The sequence below is a fragment of the Gorilla gorilla genome, chromosome 8 (assembly GCF_029281585.2).
Source record: "Gorilla gorilla gorilla isolate KB3781 chromosome 8, NHGRI_mGorGor1-v2.1_pri, whole genome shotgun sequence".
Classification (NCBI taxonomy): domain Eukaryota; kingdom Metazoa; phylum Chordata; class Mammalia; order Primates; family Hominidae; genus Gorilla; species Gorilla gorilla.
In genome coordinates, this window is record NC_073232.2 from 51,676,381 (window position 1) to 51,700,144 (window position 23,764).

At 40.6% G+C, this 23,764-nt stretch overlaps 1 pseudogene; it reads right to left on the minus strand.

The window, feature by feature from the left end:
• The window catches only part of LOC129524817 (syncytin-2-like), a 297,355-nt pseudogene that overhangs the window by 186,681 nt on the left and 86,910 nt on the right, over positions 1-23,764 (minus strand).

Consider the following 23,764-nt stretch of genomic DNA (forward strand, 5'->3'; position numbering starts at 1 on the left):
CTTTTCAAAAGCATCAACTTTAAATTGTTTAATTTCTAGCTGCATTTAAAATGCACAAAAATATTGTCTAATCAATACTGTGGCTGGGCACAGTGGCTCACACCTGTAATCCCAGCACTTTGGGAGAACAAAATGGGAAGATCGCCTCAGGTCAGGAGTTTGAGACCAGCCCAGCCAACATGGTGAAACTCCCATCTTGTAAAAATACAAAAATTAGCCAGGCATGGTGACATGTACCTGTAGTCCCAGCTACTCAGGAGGCTGAGGTAGGAGAATCGTTTGACCCAGGAAGCGGCAGTTGCAGTGAGCCGAGATTGTGCCACTGCACTCTAGCCTGGGCGACACATCGAGACTGTGTCTCACACACACATACACACATACACACACAAACACATACACACACACACACAAATACTGTGGTGAGTGGTGGTCATGGTTTAGGTATTGATAGGCAGGCTTAGCCAGAAAATCAACTGGATGAGAGATAACAGAAGTGTACTTAACTAACTAATGTTAATGCTGGAACATTGCCGTGCTTTATTCATTGCCTTGAAAATTGTCTTAGAAATAGAATAAGAAATCTTCAATATCATCTCATTCGGAGGATACTTGCCTTCCAAACGTGACTCTCTATTCCCGCCCACACACCTTTCTCATCTCATAATTCTTTCCTGCTTATTCCCTCCCAATTTACAGCTTATATTTAAGAAAATTCACTGACAGATAATATTTTTTTCAAGATGGCAGAAGACGCAAATCATATAAGCAAAACATAAAATAGTCTAGCATAGCAACTAGCCCCATGCTGAGCCAAGGATATGCACTCAATAAATACTGATTGGCTGATTGATTGATCTAGTGCTGGGGATCTTTCATTCTCTGTCCCATTGTGCTGAAAGGCCATGCACTTGATGTTTCCCACTTAAATGATCTGTGTCTCCATCCCCTGAGCTGTAAAGTCCAGGTGACAGCATCCGTCTCTAACATACTCTTCAGAATTTTACAGAAACTGATGGGATCATGACTGCAAACTGTTTTGAGATCCTCAGAAAAAAGCCATCCACCCACAGAAAGGCCATGTGATCAGGAAGTGTTTATGTATGCAATGGGTGTCAGCATTTCCCAGGGACAACCTCAGGAAATTGGAGAGTCAAACATGCATACAAGCAAGAGGGCACTGGAGGAGGTTCATGCGTTATGGATTTCTGACCAGCTATGAATAATAGAGTGCTCAAATTTTAAAATGCAGTAAGTAAACTACTAGATGCCATTAGTGTTATGTACATAAATTTTTTAAAGCTCCATGTAAATATCCCATAGTCACTTCATTTAATTGTGATCAAAGGAACATATGTCCTCAAATCTACTCTAAGCCAATGGAGGTAGTTTGGGGAAACATAGGGCTGAATGAGTTGAAGAGTAATTGCAAGCCCTACTGGGAGAATCCCAGATCTATTGGACTTTTCTAATGTAGCACTGATTTGTATGACTACAAAAGACACTGGCTACATTTAAATATTTTTGAAAGAAAGGAGAGAGATTATTTAAAAAGGAGAGAGCTAAATATATCAATTCAGACTCTTCAACCTGTTCTAAATTGCTAAAGCAAGTAGTTGAAACGTTGAAATGGAGCTGTAGGCCTTTACGGGGAAAGGCCATCAGTTCCCAGAGATGCAAGAACAACCATCCAGAGAATGCCAGGTGGCCCTCCCTCCCATGCGTCACTGTCTTGGTCTGTTTTCTGTTGCTATAACAGAATACCTGAGGCAGGGTAATCTATAGAGAACAGAAGTTTATTTGGCTCAGTTTTGGAGGGTTGGAAGTCCAAGAGCATGGTGGAAGCTTCTGGTGAGGGCTTTCATACTGCATCATAACATGACAGAAAAGCAGAGGGTAAGGGAGCATGTGCAAAAGAGACAAAACCTACAGGGAAGCCTCTGCTTTACAACAAAACACTCTTGCATGCAGTAATTAATCCAGTTCCATGAGAATTAATCCAGTCCTGAGACGCATTAATACCTGCTCATCTTCACAACCCAAACACCTCTTAAAGGTCCCACCACCTCTCAACACACTTATATTGGGAATAAAATTTCAACATGAGTTTCATAGGGGACAACCCATATTCAGACCATTACAGTCACCAAGGAGAGGCATGGAATTGCTGAATTAATCTCAGGCCCTAATCTTATCCTCAACTGCATGCTCAGAAACAGTGTTCCAACAATGATCAGACTTAATGTTACGTACTCAGACTAACAGAGCCTCCAAGAAACTGTTATACACAACAAGAATGGCAGCTTATAATTTTATGAAGAGAATAAAACTATCAAGCAGACAACATTTGCATTGGCCTAACCAGTATAGTCTCCCCTTATATGAAAAGCCAAAATGTTAGAAATTTGCTTCATCAGCTGAAACAAGAGTTGACGAACTTTTTCCATAAAAGGCCAGATAGTTAATATCTTTGTCTTCGTGGTCCATATGGCTGTGTGACAGCTACTCAACTGCAAGCCAGATTTGGCCTGTAGGCCATAGTTCGAAGACTCTTAACCAGAAAAATGGAAGTTGATTATATTATTTAATGCTAAATGACACTAGGCTTGAATAGCTTTCTAGAAGGATATTACCACTGGATACTTACTCTTAAAATGTTCAAATTGGCCCAGGGTTAATTTCTTCTCTTTCTCTCCTCTTGGAGATATGCATGGCTGGCAATTTTCTTTTGGAATGAGATATTCTTTCTTGCGCAACTTTGACACTTCTTATCTTGTAGTTTAATTAAATAAAGAACACACACGTTTTTAATCTTATAAACAAAACAAAAAACAACAGATAGATAAGAAATGGTTCTGACTCTCTTAACGATTATGATGGAATGATACCTGGGCTCAAGGTGAAACCACTCATACCAAGGACCCAGATTGCAGCCTGAGAAATCTTTGGCTCAGGCTTCACCCAGCATTATTGGTGCTCAGGTAACGACTCACTCCTTCTGTTCATTTTGATCTGGTCCAAGTGCTGGAGAAATTCCTGCATGGTCTTCCGTCCCTCAAAATTCAGAGGCAATAAACTTGTAGCTGTAAAGCAGGAACTTGGTGGACAACAGACTAAAACAGCCTTTGTTTTGGTTTGGTTTTGGTTGCAGAAATTGGGTCAGTACTACAACATTCCTGTCCAGGTTTCCTGGAGTTCAGGTTTTTCAGCAACTTGTGGTCCCTGGTACCATGCCTCTCCTCAGGCCTTTGGAGCTGCCAATGCATTTTAACCCCCATTTCTCCACAGCTTTAGCATCTCTCATTGCTGACGAACTCTATCTGCTCCCTCAGCTCTCTGTGAGCCAAATGGGAGAAAGCTTTCCCTCTTTTGACATGATGGCAATCTGTGCCCAGGCGTCTACAAATAGGCTATGGATGCCCTGAAATAATAGGCCATATTTTTTATGTAGATGCATAGGTACATTTTTTTCCAGGAAAGATACACAGTTTTCCACAAATTCTCAAAGGAGTCAATGACTCCCCACACCAAACTTGAAACAATCACCTTGTCATTGCTTACCGTGGAAATGCATCAGATACAGATTTACTTATATGAATTCAACTGTATGCACACAGCAGAAAGAAAGACATCACAAAGAATAAGAAATCACAATTTACATAATGCAGATATCCATCCACTTTTGTATCATGAGTACATACCCAAGGGTGAGCCTGAGATGCAGACATAAATCTGCAGTCTCCAACTGGGAATAAATGCTCAATGAGATTATAATGCTTTTTCTAAGAAATACAAGAAGTACATTAAAGAACATTATTCAAGAAGGATATTCTCTTTGAGACTATGATAAATTCTGTCATAGACCTAGAAAGAGGAAAATAATACACACTTTCTCCCAGAAGAGTTTGTATTCCTCCTTCCTCTCCCCTTGCGTCTTTTATTTTCTTGTCCCTTCACATTACCATGCCAATACCCTTCTCTTCTACCACCTCATTAGAAATACTGTCTTTGGAATTCCATAGAAGGCATCGTTGACATCACTCCTGGCTGGAAAATACATAGTGCTTCCATTTTTTCTAGACGTGGGTTTAATTTACAAACCATAGCTAACATGCTGGAAGGGAAGCATGGACAGATGAAAATATAGCCTCAACTTGAACATCAGCCCAAGCTCTCTGTTTAGCTACTTGGTACCCTTACAGAATCATTGCTCCTGCCCCAACATGATGAAACTTTTCACAGAACATAGAGCATCCATTCAAGCTAAACCCAGGGCTCTTGCAACCCACCTGAAAATAGCACATGAGTTCTAGGAACTAGTAATGGTGAGTTTCCAGAAGAAATAGCTACTCTGGAATTTCTCTTCTCAGATAAATTCCCAGAATTGATCTCTTCTCAGAATTTTTAGATAAAAGTCACAGATATTATTAGAAATATTTAGCATTGAAAATAGCCTAGAATCCAAATCTATCCTTCTATCCTGCAAGGCCAAATTCAAGTCTCTTCTCTTTCCTGGGGCCTTTCCTGAATCTTCTAACCAAAAGGATGTTTCCTTATGCTCTGAGCTCCATCAGCAATGGCCACCTCGTTCACTTTTTCACTTAATCACATATAACCTTCTGTGATCACTTGTCCTGTTGAGGTGCATAAATTTTAAGCTCAGAGAAGCCAGGGCCAAGGACATATATTGCCACTCTTTTACCTTCATCCTCCTTCTACCATTGTACTTTTCACAGTATGTTCAAAATATAATAGTTGAATGAATTAATGAATTATAGAAACTAAAATAAAAAAACAGAGAAAATTGGAATCACACAGAAGTATTGTTCTCTGACAAAATAAAAAAATTTTAAAAGCAGTGTCAACTAAAGACAAGCCAGAGGCTTCTGAAGGCAAGAGAATGTCCTCTGAGAGCAAATTTCGCTAATCCTCAAGCTTTCCTCCTGACCTAGGAAGTCAATTAGCAAAGAAAAAAATGGAGCCCCTATCAGCTGGCCTGCTAATAAGGCATATCAATAATGTTCTACAGCAAAAAAGGCATGGACATAAATTTTTAATTTTAAATATAGATATTTAAAATGAGAGCTTAAGGGGGAAAAGATCATGGATTTGCATGCAAGGCAACACAAGTGAAGAGACCAGCACTGTTTTGTGGAGCTGGGAAGAAACTCTCCAGCATGTGAATAGGAAATACCCTGATCCCCTAGAAGGTGAGGTACAAACTGGATGGGTCCAGGCAAAGAAATAGAGATGCTGTGAAGGTCCAGCTCTACAGCACAAGGCAGCCCCAGCCACCCACCCCATAGGTGGCATGATGGATTTACAGCTGAAACAACTGAAAACAGCAATCAGAGCCACTGCCAGAGGGTAGTGAGTAGTTCTCACCAATAGGACCCCAGCTGCAGAAGTGGGAGAAGCAGCAGCTTGGCTTGGCCAAGGAGGATAGACCACAGTGCCTTGGCTACAGAAGGAAATGTTAATGAGGCCACAAAGGAGAGAGTTGAGTCCTCTACCCTCACCCTTAAACACAGCCACAGGAACTCCAGCCTCAGTCTTGTATCTCCAGGATCTAGTGCAGTATCTGTGTCATAATAATTGCTTAATAAATATTTGAGGAAGGGAAGGAGAGAGACAGATAGAAAAGGAGAAAAAGGGTTTGGCTGGTGGCAGCTCAAATAAAATGATTTGAATGGTCATTATGGTTACCCATAAGCCTTTATTCGTCCTTCCCTTGGCTGTCTCAGACCTAGAAATGTCTATAATACTTCCATGGAAACATACATAGAACCAAAAGAAAGAATTGCATCTGGGGAAATGAAGAGCAAAACAATCAATAAAGACATTCTTAACTATGTGTAGTTATTAAAGATATAACTATGTATAACCCAACCTGATGTGGAAAGTTTAGGCATAATAAATACCAAGGAAATTGTGAATCTTTGAATCAGCTTATGATGACTCACTTGGTTTTTTAGAAAAATTCTCTCTCCATCCGGGAGATATTGTCAGACTGTTTTTAAGCAGTCTTTTTAAACCTCTTATACTGGGAAGGGAAGGATGCATCAAATTATGTCACATGAGTAACTTGGATTTTTTTATTCATTGTGAGGCTTTTCAAATTATGAAAGCAGTCTGTACATGTTTACAAGGTGAAACCATGCAGAGTTCTATAAAGAGCTAATCATCTCCCAGCACCACCGCAACCACCTCCACTCCATCTAACTCTCACCCCTTGTCCCAAATGGCATAGAATTAATAGGTTGGTATGTGTCACTTCATACCTTTAGACTCATTCATCTAAATGTACTCAAGCATTTATATAGAGAGAAGAATTTAGTCATCGGATTTTCCCTAAATAGTCTCATACTTTTAATATACGACTTGCTTTTTTTCACCAAACAATAGAGCATAAACAATCTTACAATACAGACTAAATTATTTACCTTTTATTCTAATTCTGTTATAAATGTACACAGTCAGAGAGAAACAATTTCACATAAATAGGATCAGAGCATATATGAAGTGGTATACAACCCTTCTTCTCTTCTGTTCAGTCTTTCTGTTTTTTTAAATCTTTGTCCCTCCCTTTTTCTATCATCTCCTTCACCCCACCACTATTCAGGTATCTCATGTTAACAACTAGATATGTACTCCTCTGCACTTTTCATCGTGGTCCTACGACACAAATAAATACATAAATATCATTAATTACAAGATGCACAATTTTGTAATATTCCACTGAGAAAGAGAAATTATCCAGACAAAGGAGTCTAATAGAAGCCACTAACTTAAAGGCAGGAAAGGAAAAGGCTCTATCTCAGTGTCAGGTTAAACAGGAAGTAAGCTCTTCACAAAGAACAACAAGGAAGCTTTCGTTCCTCTACCTTGACAACGGGAGAAAGAAGAAAACAAATTCTCTCCTGAGAATTTGACCAGAAGCTAATCATCACACAGACTTGGGGTATGAATTTACACAACCAAAGAGATTCTCAAAAAAGGAAATCCTCACCAATAGAATTTAATTTAAAGTGGCCTCAGTTTAGTAAGACCTTCTGCAGGTGACCCAGTAGAAGCAAACACAAATCCTCTCTAGAAGAACTTGATTTTGATGCTGACAGTGATTATAAGACCATTGTTTGTAAGATGAATTTGATTTGCAGAGAGTTAAAACATAGAGGGAAAGTATTAAATATAAGACATGTATAGATTTTGTGCCTATTTATTTTATAAAGGTGACTATTACATGTTTCTCTACATCTTACTATTGTCATTTAATAACAGCTTTCAAAATGTCTTCTAAGACAACAATATGGCCCGGCTCATTCTTTTTTAATGCCTGAATGATACTTCATAGATTGAATTAACTATAGTCTATAAAGCTGTTTTCCTATTTATTGATGTTTGCTTTCTTTTTCTTTTTTTAACATGTATTCTTAGTATCTGGTTATTTTCCTTTTGTGGCATGATATCTTGGGAGTGGGTTAAGGGTCTGTATAATTTTTGACATCATTAGATGTTTCCCATAGTGTAGTATGAGAGTATATACTTCCCCCCATCCCCACCGGCAGTAGTTGGCACCACTTTTCACTTTTGCCAATCTTTTCTGAATCCACAAAGGCATCCCCTGCTCTCCTGTGCCTCAAGGAGGAATACTTACAGGAGGGAAAGTGGGTTTTCACATCCAGTGTGCCTCTTTCACGTTCAGCCAGGAACTAGAGGCCAAGTCAAAGGCTGGTGTGCCTGTCCTTCTCAGGAGGAAACAAAGTCACAGGAGTTCACTGATCCTCTGAGCTGGGACAACCTTGGCCATTGCCCATGTCAGGAGGATAGACCTGTGCACAAAAGACTGAAGGGTTAGGCCAAGTTCAATATAATAGTCCACCATTAGCTTTAGGAAGCACTTTGGGGTCCAAAGGAAGCCGAAAGCCACACTGGTCAGATGTATGCAAGACAGCATCAGCCAAAAAAAAGGATTTCTTAGGAGTGCCTGCAATCTCCAATAAGAGAGAAAGTAATCGGCCCAAAATAATGAAAAGCCTGTTTAAAAGACAACATGTCAGTGAGGGTCCCAGATCACAGGCATCTTTTACCATCTTTGACCACAAGAATGAGATGGGAAATGATAAAGGAATGTCAATTGTAGTTCAAAAATGAAGATCCAACTTTCTCATCACTTAGTGCTATCATTTCCTTGCCATTAGTAGCCCTGGAAAGTCATCTGAGTTGCACAGAAGATATTTCCCAAGTCTCTGCTGCCACCCACAGTTTGAGGTGGAAACGGTGGTATAAAGTTCTAGAAGCAAGCACGAAAATTATGCTCTCAGTTGATCTATGTATGTATTGATATGCTGTATTTGTATCGTTTTTACAGTATGTATACTTATGCATGCATGTGCACGTGTGTGCATGTGTGTGTGCATGCATACACACACACAGAGTGCCATTTGGTAGGTGGTGAATAAACAGGGTATCACTTAAGTTCAATTAAACTGACTCTAGGTTTGGCACTTTTCCCACAGCAAGTAAATCAGTAATGTTGGAATTGAACTTGTCATTTAATTAAGCCTTTGCATTAATGGTCCCATGGCCTTCAGAGACATCTTTATGTCTAACTAAACCAGTTTGGATTGTCTGGGTAAAGAGACAGTACCTAAGAGCATGGAGATGTTGCAAATGAAATCAAATGACAAAGGCTTCTTTCCGTCTAGGATGAAAATGTTGCAATATTCTAATTGTGGAGAAAGATGTTTTTCAGTTGAAGATCAGACTGCAGTTGAACACTCCAATAATTCATGAGGTGGATATTATTACCACCATTTTACAGATAGGAAATAGAAGCCCCAAGAAATTAATTATTCGCTTTCCCAAATGCTTCCCTCAACTGGCAACAACGAGCACTCACTCAGAGCTTTACAACCAAGGTTCATTTTTTAAAATAATAATAATGTTTTAAATGTTATCAAAAGGTAAGGTAGTACCAAAAAATAATTCCTCCTAAAGAGTGTATTTTCACCTGTAGTCCCAGCTACTCTGGAAGCTGAGGCAGGAGAGTCGCTTAAACCCAGGTAGTGGAGGTTGCAGTGAGCCGAGAACACATCACTGCAATCCAGTCTGGGCGGCAGAGCAAGACTCCATCTAAAAAAAAAAGAGAGAGAGTATTTTCACAGAGAAACTCTCTTGTTGCAAGAAGTATTCTTCACTCCAAGATTCTTAACCCTCTGACAGCAGGTTTCATGCAAACTAAGTCACAGCAATTCCTACAATTGCCAGTGAATTCCAACTTGGTGACTATGCCACCTGTATCAGTCTACTTCTGCCACGCCCAAATTACTCCAATAAGAGAAAGACTTATGTGCCCAGCATGTCTACTTATTGTTAGCTTGGGAAATAAACAGCATCATCCTTACATCAATCATAGAAAATATTCTGGAATTCCAGTTTCTAAATTAGCAGGAAGTCCAATCTTCCCCTGGGCCTTCCTACCTCCACCAAGACATATGAGACAAAAGCAACAGTAAGTTGATTAAAATACCTGTGAGACAATCACACATAAGTCTGATACCAATTCCTTCCCAAAGATGGTTATTTCTGGGTTATATCTTAAAGGACATCCTGGGCAGGACGTGTGATTCCCGGACTAGGAGGTTACCTGCCAAAGTCAGGCCAGGCACTTTCCAGCCTCTCATCATTAAGCTTTCAAAAAACTGGAGTCCAGACTGGCCCAGGCCAACTGGTTAAACTGCACATCCTTGGTAGGAAAGGTCACATGGTATCTCCAAACTGGGCATACCCTGAGAGGCTCAACATGAACACTCCAGAGCCAGATTGCGTGAGTCCAAATCCTGGCCCTGCCACCTTCCTATCTGTGGCTTTGGGCAAATTACTTAACCTCTCTGTGCCTCAGATAACTCAGCTGCTCAATGGTGAAAATAGTGCCTATACACTTCTTTTTTTAGAACTGCCCCCAACAAATAGTAAGCAATCTATGGATTTTAGCTATTAAAATTGGTATCCAAAGATAGTAAATAAAAAAAATAAAAACCACTTTAAACTAAGCACGAGAAGTTCAGGGAGAAAAAGCCTATGGAATGAAATTGACTGAAATAATTTCCTGCTTTTCAGTCAGGTAACTCTTTCGCATTAGCCAAGGTTACAAGCAGGGCATGCTGAAGACTTCTGCAGGAGGCCAGCACCTGCAGAAGTTGTGAAAATTGGCTCCAGCCCTGGGAAACTCAATCTGCCACATTCCAAGTACTAAGGTTCATTGCCATTTTTTTCCTTTAAGTTAAAATTTTAAATTGGCCCGTGTCATGTTAACCTAAGTCAGAACCTCTACTTTAAAGTTCAGAATTCAATTAGCAAGGACAAGTAATTACTTTTACCTCCCTGGCAGGCAATATTCTTCAGAGAAAGGAAGTTCATACTTCACTTCTGGCAACAGTTCTAAGATCTGTTGCTGCAGACCTTGACTCCTGTATCCCCTGGCCAGGAAGCCAGACTGAGCCCTGGACCAGCCCCAGCTGCTGCCACTGGATGCCCTCTCAGCAGGGAATAGAAACCCAGATCTGTTATCCTCAGCTCCAGAAAGGATCTCTTAGAATGCTGGCTGGCAAAATGTGCAGAATGTTTTGCTAACAACTTCTCCACTCAACCCTCAGTAATGGTCACCCATTAAATATTCACATCAGTAACTTTAAGACTCTGTGTGTGTGTGTGTGTGTGTGTGTGTGTGTGTGTGTGTGTGTGTGTGTGTGTGTAGATGGTTGCATTTGACAGCTGAGCCCTGGTGTGTGTGTGTGTGTGTGTAGATGGTTGCATTTGACAGCTGAGCCCTGGGGCTGCCACCATGTGCTACAAGTGCATCATACCTGGAATTAGGAGTCCAGAGTGTGATTCCTCACCCTACCACTCACTAACTATGTAACCTTGAGCAATTCACTTTATATTTGTGAGCCTTCATTTCCACCATGTGTAAATACAGCTCCTAGTATCTTCCTCTTAGATGTGTTCAGTGATGAGAAAATTAAATGAGATCATTTATATGAGAAGGCTTGGAAATGAATAAGACTTGCTATTATTCTGTAGAATCAATTCCAAACAAATATCTAAAAGAATAATTTTTTAAACTCTCCCAACTCCCCCCAACATACTGCATACAATCTTGCAAGCTGTTTGATGGTAAGCACTGTCTTTCATCTCTACATGTCCAATGTCTAGCACAGTAATTGAGACATAGTAAGAGTTTGAAACAAGTTTACTGAATGAATAAAAAGGCAAATGATTGATCAGAGACTGGACAAGTCCTAAGAGCAGATATCAACAATTACGTGCTTGTCCTGAGATCTTCATTTGGCATTCTGCTTTGACCCAGGCCTGAAAACATAGAATGTGGCTAACTGGAGATAAAAAGAGGAGGCACAGAAATGTACAACACTGAGCAAAGCATTCACTTTTTTTTTTTTCTGAGAAGGAATTTCACTCTTGTTCCCCAGGCTGGAGTGCAATGGCATGATCTCAGCTCACCGCCTCCGCCTCCGGGGTTCAAGTGATTCTCCTGCCTCAGCCTCCCGAGTAGCTTGGATTACGGGCATGCACCACCACACCTGTCCCATTTTGTATTTTTAGTAGAGACAGGGTTACTCCATGTTGGTCAGGCTGATCTCGAACTCCCGACCTCACGTGATCTGCCTGCCTCAGCCTCCCAAAGTGCTGGAATTACAGGCATGAGCCACTGCACCCGGCCCACATTTAAATCATATTTTAACATAGCAAAGTACCTAAAGGCAATGGGAACAATAAAAAAGATAATAATTTGTCTTTATTTAACATATATTTTGAATATCGTAGGAACTTACTTTCCTCCTAACCCAAGATCAACTTCATTGAAAAAAATTCTGAGGCTCAGGGAAGTCATCTGCTTGTCCAATGTCATCCCCCCAGATGTCTCCATAAAAATCTTAGATCTTCAGACTCTGCACCAGTGCCATGGGCCTTAGGGGTACACCAGTGTGATCATGAAAGGACTCTCAGATTTAGAATGGCACACAGCAGCAGTCATCCATCCTGAATTATCTCTGCTTGAGATACAGATATCCTGCTGCTAGAAGGTTCAAATGCCCTTACTCTTAGGCTACTGGGAAGACAGCCTGGCAATAACAGAGGTGTCCTTGCCTCACCAGCAGAGGTAGTGTAGAATTCCTCTATGTTCCTAAGCCCAAACAGCCCTAGGTATAGGACAGTTGCATGGTTACAGAGCTACAGTCTCTCCTTACCATCACCCCTGCCCTGACACTCATTGTCTTGGCTTCTTCTCCAACTCTCAAAAACTTGGTCCTGAGTAGCCCCATCTGCTCAAGAAATTGGAGCAGCAGTCATCAGACCACAAATATTACCAGTGATGCCACAGTACTCCCCAACCCCAAATCAGGCCTCTGATTTTCACAGGGGCCCAGATCAGTCTTGGTGTGCTACCGATTTAGACATTATGATTTTGACCAGCAGCCTCTTTCTTTGGGGCCACTTCTATAGCCCAGTGGGTCCCCTAGACCCTGTACACCATGTCCTGGCCTCCTCCCCGTCCCCACCTGTCACATGTTCCCAACATCCTCTGTGAATACAAAGGTCCTTAGAAAGACAAGATATTTTACAGCTCTTCCCTAAAGCAATTTACCACAACTTTATGGCAAAAATGACCGCTATTCTTTAAATGGAGCTTGTTCACTGAAGTCTCAAGTGACAGTTTACTTAGCTTTGCAATACACTAATACCTGTTTTAAAAGCAATCAAGTCCTATAAATTAAATATCAGCTGTTCTTACATGGTTCACATTTGAGGCCCTTCAGCATTAAGCCAGAGAGACTTTTTGGACAGTTGTTGATCTTTTGTGAGCCCAACTGTTTTCTGGAAACAAAAGTAGAATTAGATCTCTGCCCTTACTGCTGCATGCTTAAATTTGCTCCATGACTCTTAAAACCCCAGAGCAAACACATGATCTTGAGTTCCAGGAGGAAGAGAAGTTGACTCTGAGTGCAAGCCCTGACTCCTATGACCTAGATCTCAATGGATTCAAGATAGGCCCAAGAGAATCAAGTAGCAGGCCTTAATTAACAAGCAGCGCTCTTCTGAAGGTAAATTTCAAGTCATCTTATTGACTACATGGGAAACAGCAGAAGAGAATCGTGGCAGCTAAGGAAGAGGATGGTATTGATCAACTTATGTAAAAGCCAAGCTAATTTCCTTGCCCAGATCAATTCCAGGCAGAACTCTTGTGTCCTTTAGCTGCTTACCTCATACTTGTAAGGTCCATAATCTAAATTATTTTTTCAGTATTTGTGTTCATTCAACAAACATCAGTTGAGTATCAACTATGTGCCACGCACTATTCTGGGCAGAAGGCATACACAACTCCTACCCTCATCAAGCTTATGCTATAGAAGCAAGAGAGATAATACCCAGATAAATAAGCAAATAAGATCACCTCAGATCCTAATAAATGTCTAAACACCAAAACAGATAATGTGATAGGGCGACTGTGGGAAGAAAGGGGATGGTTCACTGATTCCTGCACCCTCTGAGTCTCCTTCCTGAGACCTGGTCAGGGTCAGGGAAAACTAGGTCCCACAGGGGGGTTAAAGCCTGAACCTGGCTTGATTAGAAACAGAGATCTTAATATTAAAGAGACCTTAAAGCAACAGGCAACCCCAAGTCCTCAGAGAGTTAAGATTTACCCTGGCCCCTGTTTCACTGAAGACTCTGAGGGAATTGCCAACTGGCCTTAAGGCACACATCCTGGAATCTTCTAAGGGAGTACTGACATCCAGGAGTTCTGCTTCCTTGTAGTGATTCTCCCACAGTTCAGTGATGGGTGCTCAATCTTGGCTGCACACTGCAGTCGCCTGGAGAGCTTGAGCGGTAAAACCATCTGACACCTAAGTCTCAAGGGCCCTGATTTAATGGGTCTGAGGTGCAGCCAGAGTATTAGAAGCTTCAAAATCTCTCTGAGTTATTCTAATGAGCATCCAGGGATGCAAACAACTGGTTTAGTGTGCCTATCAAAACTATCCCTAGCACTTGTTTGAAATGTAGATTCCTCAGGCCCCAGGTACTTTGGTTCCAAAGCTTAGGCTGGGGCTCAGGAATGTGCATATTCTTGGCAAGCACAAGCTTCTGATGCAGGAACCAGCTACTTACAAACTACTTGAAAACCTCAGTTATATCAAGGGTCAGGGATGGAATTATCTCCAGTACCATCTTTATAGAGGAAAGGAAAATCTAGGTTTAGTCCATGAGTGAAAGGGAACCTAACTGCCTGCAGAGAATTTCACGTGTGTAAGGCCCCACAAGCTCTTTATCTGCTTTCTAAATTAAATATTTAAGTTACTTTTGTTTAAATGCTGTTTTTTCACAGCTTTAAATCTGACCATGGCAAGTCAGGACTCAAACATTTTGAAAGCTCTCATCTACCCTTATGCCTGAATGCCCCATTTTGGCACTGTCGCTCTCAGATTCCCAAGAAGGACGTTCCTTTGCAACACTGTCATTCTCTGTTCACACGGCACACCTGCTGCAAAAGGCGGATAGGCCTCAGCTCCTCCTTTTGGAAGGCAATGCTGTGGTTAAGGGGAAAATCTCAATTTCGAAGTAATTGGGGAAACAATCCTCTCGGTGCAGAATATGTTCAAGAGATCTTCAAACAGAAAAGCTGCTGAATGTCCCCAGCTAACGAGGGGCATCAATTGGTATAAAGCAATTGGCTAAATCTGTCTCTATATGCCCCAGTAATATGATAAATGTAAGGAGAGAGGAATTTGTCTTGGTATTCCACAATGTGATAAATGACAGGAAACGTAATTGTGTAATGCCAGTAGCACCAGAAAATTGCAAATCTCCAAATGAAATGTTCCTTTCAATCACATAATCAAGCAACTGACGGGGCATTTGAGATATTACCTAAATTATGGCTAATTTTCTGTAGTGGCTTTCTGCACCTTGCTCTGCTGCATGGGCAAAAGATAGGCAGAAATGAACATCATTAATTGCATAAAAAGAAGCCTCAGTGGCCTTGCTTCCTGACACTTCCCCATGCCAATAATTCAGCATATCACATATATCTGCGGCCATGGATATTGTGTGGCCCTCACCAGGTACTTACCACAGGGGGGATCCTGATCACCATGGAGACAGCAGCTGGGGTTTCGGATGCTGGTTACCTTGAGAGAGAATTTTAAAAGACAGTGGCATAGGTAGAAATTGTAGGCTTTGGATCAAAACTGTCAGAAAAGGACCATTATATCTTATTAATTTTAAAAGACAGAGATCTTCTCCTGTGAAGCAGAAGTGCTCTCAGGCTGTACTTATACCTATGGGGGAAAATTATTATATTAGAAAATGCATCACAAGAATCCTTTAATGCTTTGATTGAACAGCAAAGCAAAAACCAACTTGAGTTGACTTAGGCATAAAATGGAAATTTATTGTAAGGATACAAGAGTGTCAAGGCAAAGATGCAGCAGGGTCTCTGTAACCCAGAGAACAGTTGTTCATCATTTTTACTTTCTGGTTCTTTTTACATATGTGTTTCTTATTTTTTAGAAGGCCAATATCTTCTGCTACTCAGTTGTTAATGTGGCTGGGAGAAGATGGCTGTCTTCAAGTCGTAAGTTCCCCGGTTACAATTTCGGACAAGGGAGACTGACTGTATCAGGTGCATTTCCAAATTTGCAGGTCAGGGATACTGTGTGGTCCAGCTTGGGTCAAGCACTCAACACTGATCCAATCCCTTATTTTCAAGTAGGTATTGGGTCACATTATACAAATTGACTCAGAGACTCATTCCTAGAATGGGGAGCTAGGGCCAACAGTCAAGGGGATCATTTTGAGCTGGAAAAGTACCCTCCTAAGGCAATTATTACACAATTATTATGTCATTTGAGTCTCACAACCACCCTCTGAGGGAAGAAGCTCAGTTGTTATTATATTTATTTGACAATTAAGGAAATTCAGGCTCAAAGAGGGCACACAACTAGTAAATATTAGAGCTGTGGTTTGAATCTAGGTCTTCTGGTTCCAAATGCTGTGTAGGAAAAAAACAAAGCACAATTGCCATCCTCTTTTGCCTTTATGTATTCTTTTCTTTATTGTACTTTTCCTGCCTGAAACAGATCCAAATTCATTCTTTCAATCAACAGTTAATAAACATATGCTTTATGCAAGGTATTATGCTAAACCTTATGAGAAATATAGGGCCTGCCCTCAAAATGCTCAGCATTTATTAAATGAGACATTTAGCAAATTCACCTGCCAAGACTCCTAGGACTGCCACATAATACAGCTCCAAGGGGCACCATTAACAACTGAGTTTTGTCCAGACACAGCAGCTCATGCCTGTAATCCCAGCACTTTGGGAGGCCAAGACAAGAGGATCACTTGAGGCCAGGAGTTTGAGACCAGCCTGGGCAATATGGTGAGACTCATGTTTCAACAAAAAAGAAAAATAAACAGTGAGTCTTGGGAATGCACCCCGTAGAGTAGCGCAGTGTATGGTGTGAAGTCCACCATTAGCTGCAGCTAAACTCATGCGTTCCTTCCACATGTCCCTTAGAAGATGGTTAATTTCTACAATTTAGAGTCTAACTGAAATAGGAATTGTAACTTTAATGTTTCCAGAAACTTGGAGGTCTCTAACATTAAAAATCCCATATTGAAGTAGCTGCATTTGTAGGGGGAAAAATGACCTGCAATAAATGGGGACACATCTCAGCTGTGATCTCTTGATAGCGTTCTTGGAAGTTCCAAAGCCTGTGGACACCTCTAGTCTTCCACAGGATGGCTGGACAGTAGCTACTCCCACAGGGAGGAAATCACAAGGGCTGCCTGAGAGAGTTCCTGAGGTGGAAAGGCTAAAAAACAGAATTATCAGAGGATTACATGGAGACATAGGAGGCAAAGGAATGGCCGGCAAAATGAGAGGGAGAGTGTGAGAGCAACACAGCTGAGGACTCTCCATAGGGCAGGCCTGGACGGAGGCTGGGGCCTGCACTAGGGCCAGTGGGGAAAGAGGACAGCAAAAGGCACTTCATGTTTTACTTCTTATCTCCAAGTTGCATGGTCTGACCTCTCATGTTTCAGTCCAGTATAAAGCAGGCGGACCTTTGTGTTAACACTGCTTTTTCCAATGCCTTTTTGTCACTTTCTTAATGACCATGATATCAGTAAGTTACCTTAGTTAAAATTGTTGGAAAAGTACAGTTTTGAGATAAGAAGCTCTGGAGAGCATTTGTCTCCATACTCCACCCCCACAACCCCATCTGATTATCCACACAGGCACTAATCAAATCTAACAGATAATTTCCAAAATTGCATGGGATTAACTGGTCTTTTCTACCATATGTTGAAAATCAGAGCACAATTTACATCTGTTCCATGTACAGGCCATAGTACCAAGACCCACACTAAAGTATCAAGGCAGGGAAAGTCTCCTTAAGATTACACTTGAATTTGAAATCAAATGTACCTGCAGACACTCAGAGAAGAGCTGCCTTCATCAAACATGGAACAACACGAAATCTTTCATTTTGTAGTTTTCCCATGAAAAAGGAAAACTGCAGGCACTTAACTCAAACCCCAAAGTGCACAGCTAAAGAACACCTGACACCATGAGTAAATTGCAAATTATTCTGTTTTCCTACAAAAAAAAAATTCATTAGATGGTACACTTCCGAATGTACTGCTCGTAGCGACTGCCTTGCTAAAGACCAACAGTGCTCATTACCAAGCGGTGCAAGAGCCCAAGGGAAGAGACTGAATTGGTTTTTCAAACCATTGACAGTCTCTAGAAAGTCTGCAGTGTTTACTATTTTAAAATTAAACATCTGGTTGAAAGATCTGTTATTTTATGATTTTTTATAACAATTCAAAAGTCACATTTAATTTCGTTCTTTCTCCATCAGAGTTTCAAGCAACTTTACTTTTGATCACAATAGCTCCATAAGCCTTGGGCTCACAAAGATAAAAGGAAAAACATTCCCCTTATATTATCCATGTTCGGGTCCACCCTCACCTTATAAAACTCCTCCCAGGAAGCAAAACAAACTAGTTATGTTTTTCCTTCTAACAGTCTGCAGCAGTTGAGCATGACTGTGGGTTTATGGTGCCTCCACAGATTAAAAACAATCCCACTTAAAATGTTCAAATCAAATTCACAAGCAACCTAATGAGCTGTGAATGTAAATGTAAATGCTTTACTAAGTGAGCACCCATAAAAGAATTATGTGCCCTAAGTAATTACGTGCAGATGCCAAATCTCAGGAGTTCAATTTGGGACATTTCTCAGCAATGGGGTATCTTATGTTTATCCTTTAGTATCAGCACTAACATGTATCTTATGTTTATCCTTTAGTATCAGCACTAACATTAAGAAAAGGCACCTATTTTCTAGAGTAGAGCATCAGCTGCAATTTGTTCATTGTGTGAACCCCTTCACATCCCTAGTTCCCAGTAGGGCCTCTGCCTTCACCACCCCATACCTACAGGACTCTTCCACAGAGAATGCAGTTTATTTGGCCATGCAAAATTTAACTACTGAGCATAGTTTCTGTAGAGTTGAACAGAATTTGAAATAGATAACATGTACTGCTTGATTACCACATGATAATGATGGAAACAGAGTCCACAACAGGAAAATTGTGATGTTATCCGACTTAGCAGTTCCAGACTTCACGCCCAGGTCCCACTGATCTTCACCGGCACCCCCTGCTCCATTGCCAGATACCGAGTCCAATGTTCTCTTCCCAGACAAGCAAGGATCTGCCATCTCTGCTTAAACTTCTGTTACAATTCATACTTCTTAGTCATATTTCCTAGACATATCTGTCATTCTCAAGTCTTTTAACTTTGATAAAATAATCAATGCTTATCTCATCCAAATAATTTTTATCCCTTCAGCCAGTCTTCAGGGAGACATTTGAGGGTACGTTAAAAGGGGGCTTTTCCCTGTTCCTCAGGTCAGTCTACTCCTCATGCTAGCCCTAAAGGTTGACTAGCCTTGGATCCTTTAGGGACTGGGTCAGAAAGGATATTAGTTTGACTTTTTTCTAGGGATCCTCCTACTCTCACAAGTTTAATGAACTGCCAGCTACAAGTGCAGAGGTCCTATTTCTTAGCCACTAAGTTGACCTGTCTTGCCGAAGAGTTACTGGCTTTTTTATATGGGTCCTACCAATGGACCTCTCAAACCTTATCCATTAACTCTAATTTCTCCTCATCAACATCCTTACTCCAAGAATTTCAGGTGTGATCACACTTATTCATCAGACTAATCATCAAGTTACTCCTTTGGCACTGAAGTCAAATAATTCTTTCATGTAAAGGATTTATACATGTTCCTTGGATCATGCTTCAGGTGGTTACTTTACTCGGTGCACACACAGACACACACACATACCACATGGGCAGAAGTCTTCACTTGTAGCCACCCACACCAGAATTGTGATTATAATCAAAGTAGGGAAATTCCCACTGGCCCCACCATTAGTTCATTTTCTAAAGGAAATTGAGATATCGCTGTTCTTCCTCACTAGAAGAAGTGAAGAATGTGCCAGTGATCATCTTAGCTATCTGAGTGGTAAAGTAACCCTAGAGACTATAAAAAAAATTATTCAAATTCTTGAAACATCTCTCTCTCTCTGTCTTTCAAAATTGTTTTGGTCACTGACATAGAACTGACTTGTCCATGAAAAAACCTTTCACATCTCCTTTCTATGCCATTCTAAATGAAGTCGAAATCTTTAAAACTTGTAAAGGTGCTACAAAATCTAACTCCTATCTAAACTCTCTTCAATATTCCCTTCTTTTATTTCTCTTGGCATGAATCCATTGGTCCAATGACTTATCTATGTTCCACAGTAACATCTTTTTCATTCCTTCCTTCCTTGAACAAAAAATTTAGTCTCGCCTTTGCCCCTTTGCTTATGCTTGTCTTCCACTGGAATGCCTTCCCCAACCATTCCACTTCCATTCAAAATTCTGCTGAAGTCCCACTTCCCTCCTGGAGCTTTCTCAAACATACCAGTCCATGGTGCTCATCTACCAATGAAATCAGTGTGCTGCATTATACCAAGAATTAGAAAAAAAAATGGGCTGAAGGCCAAGCTCAGCCATTGCCAGCTGTGTGAACCAGGGCAACTCACTTATCTTCTTTAAACCCAAGTTCTTTTATCTGAGATAGAGGGATTGGAATGATCTCAAAGATCCATTCTAGTTCTGATCCCAATAAAGTCTTTGGGCCTTATGATAAGCTTCCAGGTACCCATCCGTGAGTAAATAAAAATACAGAACCCCTAGCATGCCCTATGCAATATTTAAAACATGCTTATACTAAAAATTATTTACTGTTTATCTGAAATTTGAATTTACCTGTATTTCATCTGGCAACCCTACACATAGGTCCATGTTCTATAATTGCCAGTCAATTTAAACAATCTGGAGACAGGGGTTGTTTTACCCATCCCACACCTAAAGCTTCTGCCACAGAGCCATGTGAAGACTATGCTTCCACATGCTTTGTGATCAATGAGCACCAACTCCCTCAAACTAAAGCTGATTCCATGAGCAAAAGCTCATAGAAAATAAGTGCTTTACCCTCTTCTCAGATTAAAATTTTAAAAACTAAAGAGCTCAAACTCAGCTGTTTCTTTCCAACTGTCTTAATCCCACCTGCTGCTGCTTTGCCTTACACAGACAGATGCCCCATAAAGAAGCCCATAAAGAAGCTCAGTAACCAGTCCACATAAATCCCTTACTGGTTACCCTTCCCTCCGGCCATGTATATGTGGGGAACAAGAGCAGTTCCTTTATTACTTGTGCTCAGTTTGTTTATGAGACTCTATATATCTGGCTGTTATAAAATACTCCCCATCCCCACCCGCACCCTCTTCTCTCCACTTAGTCAAATGGCATGTCCTGTTTCTGCTTCCCATAAAAACAAACACATTTATCCTTCTATATGGAAGGAAGACATCCTTGTTTTATTCTGTTGAAAGGTAGACCCTCTTACTTCTCAAGATTAAGTATTATAGGGTCACTGCCTACATTAAATTGAAAGAGGAGATCAATCATGTGTCAGAGAACTGCTGCTACTGGGTATCAAACAGAAGCTGGACCAGAAAGAGACACAGAGTAGAAGTCAGGATAGGAGTCAGCCTGGACTCTGCCATTACCTCAGTATCTCAGTTTCCTCTTCTGAAATGAGAAATCCCAGCCTGACCACTGGTACAACCCCTTCATCTTTAATGTTGTATGGTTTTAAGCAAGATTTACATGGAGGCTAACTGAGAATTTAAGCTCAACTAAAGGAACTGAGGTAAATACACCATTTACAGCAAATGATTCTGATGTATAATAAACACTGCTTCCTCTACAAGTGTAATGGAAAAATACCACAGAAACACCCAGATCATTTATCTACCTCAGCAACAGCACTGTACAAAGGAGCAAAGACTCTAATCGTGTATTTATTTCTCTCTTGTTTTGATCCAAGGCTGAGGCGTGACAACTAAAAAGAGACAGAAAAAAGAGAAAGAGACTGAGACAGAAAACAGAGGAAACGCAGTTACTTGGCTCTAGCCATGAACATTTCTCTTAAGTTTTTCATTTCATGGTATGTCAACTGACTTCCTAGACAAGCATCCTCCTAAGACTTATCCCAATATGCTCTGCATCTCAATGTGTGCCTGCCACAAAAAAAGTAATCCCAGACCCAGAGGTAAGCATAGTTTGAAAAGTACTAATCAAAAAGTGCTTATCGCATTTTTCTCTGACCATTGTAAAAGAGAGGTTTTAAAAGAATGAGATGGAGGACACTGCCCTGCATTAAAAACATGACAACAAATAATTCATGTACACATTTATGCTGGAACACTTAGAGCCAAAATAACTGGACAAATGGTGGAAAATTCAACCTACTATCCAAACATCCAGTCTAATCAACTCAAAACTTCTAGATATTTGGGGATATGCAGACGTAGGACAAAATATTTTCCACTTTTTACTTGGGTGCTCTGGGAAAAACCACATTAGTGGAACAGCACATGGAAAACTCTCACAGATATTAGAGTTTTCAAATAAGCATTTTATGAAGTGAGAATCAATAGGTTCTCACAGCTCTCCAGAGGAGCTGTATGTCATCATCAGCTAAATATTTGCTGTTATTATTTTCCCCATGGAGCATTTGGTAAAATACATTCAATTCTCTTACAACCATAATGGCATCATTAAATGCCAGATGGGGTCCTCTGAGAGCCATTCAGTTTGTCCCCTTGCCCCCGGGGCAAGTCCACACATAAGCTACTGCAAAAACAGTGGTGTCAAATTCTAGCCTAAAAGATCCCTCAATAAAGAGACACAAATTCTCAGAAATACCCACATGAAAATGCTACATGAACTAGGGTCATTTTCATGGCTAAATTTCTGGAACAGAAGTGTGAAGTATATTCTGGAATTCTTTTACAGCCAAAAACTCCCTAGACGTGCATTTCCAAAAATGTGTTCCCTCCATGTTAGTAGGTCTTCAGCCTAACAATGATTTTATTGGACAAATCGGTTTAGGAAACATTGGTTTAAGCAAAATCTATTTCTTCTGCTACAGGAATTTCTCAGAATCTTTAAAGTGTTGGTGTTTTCCTTATATCACCAAAGATTCCCTTTTATTTGCAACATGACGTTAACATACTAGAGTGGTCCTTTTTTCTTGTTTTTCTGTTTCATTTATTTTTAATTTTGGGGGGTATATAGTAAGTGTAGATATTTGTGGGGTTCATGGTATCATCAGCACTACTGTCCCCACCCTACCCAGTTCTCCCCCTACCACCACTGTCCCCACACCCTACCCAGTTCTCCCACCCACCACTGTCCCCACCCTACCCAGTTCTCCCCCCACCACCACTGTCCCCACACTACTCAGTTCTCCCACTCACATTCAGATCTCATATCAAACACCTCTTCCTCAGGAAAGCCCTTCCTTAGCCCCCTAGAACAAAGATTAACAAACTATGGCCCAGGGGCCTCATCCATCCAGCTGCCTGTTTTGCATAGCCCACAAGCTAAGAATGGTTTCTACATCTTTAAGCGGTTGAAAAAAAATCAAATGAAAAATTTTGTAACATGTAAAAATTACACAAGATTCAAATTTCAGTATCTATAAAGTTTTATTGGAACATAACCATGATTATTTGTTTACATGTTGTCCATGAACTACTTTGACACACTACAACAGCAGAGTTTTGTAGTTGGACCAGACCATTTGGCTTGCAAAGCCAAAAATATTAACTGTCTGGCCCTCTGCAGAAAAAACTTCCCAACTCCTATTATTGACTATATGCTTTCATAGCACTGTAAACTTTTCTCTTACGAAAGTTATCTCACATTTAAATTTTATACTTACTTGATTACTATAGTAATAGTTGTCTCCTGACTAGACACTGAGTTCCCTGAGGGCAGGGCCCAGATTTTTTTTTTTCCTAGCCTTTTATTTCCAAATAGCACAGTATCTGCCACATGGTAGATATTAACTAAATGCATATTGGTGAGTGAGTAAGTAAATACCTCCTGAAACTGATGTTCCGTAACACATGACTTGGGAAATGGTACTCTATGTACATATCCTCCAGCTGGTAGGAAGAACAAAGAGAAAGATTTGCTTGCAGAATATTTCACCAAAATTATGTTATAAACAGAGTCTAAATCAGCAAAAGGGAGGCTTTTGGGTCTTAAA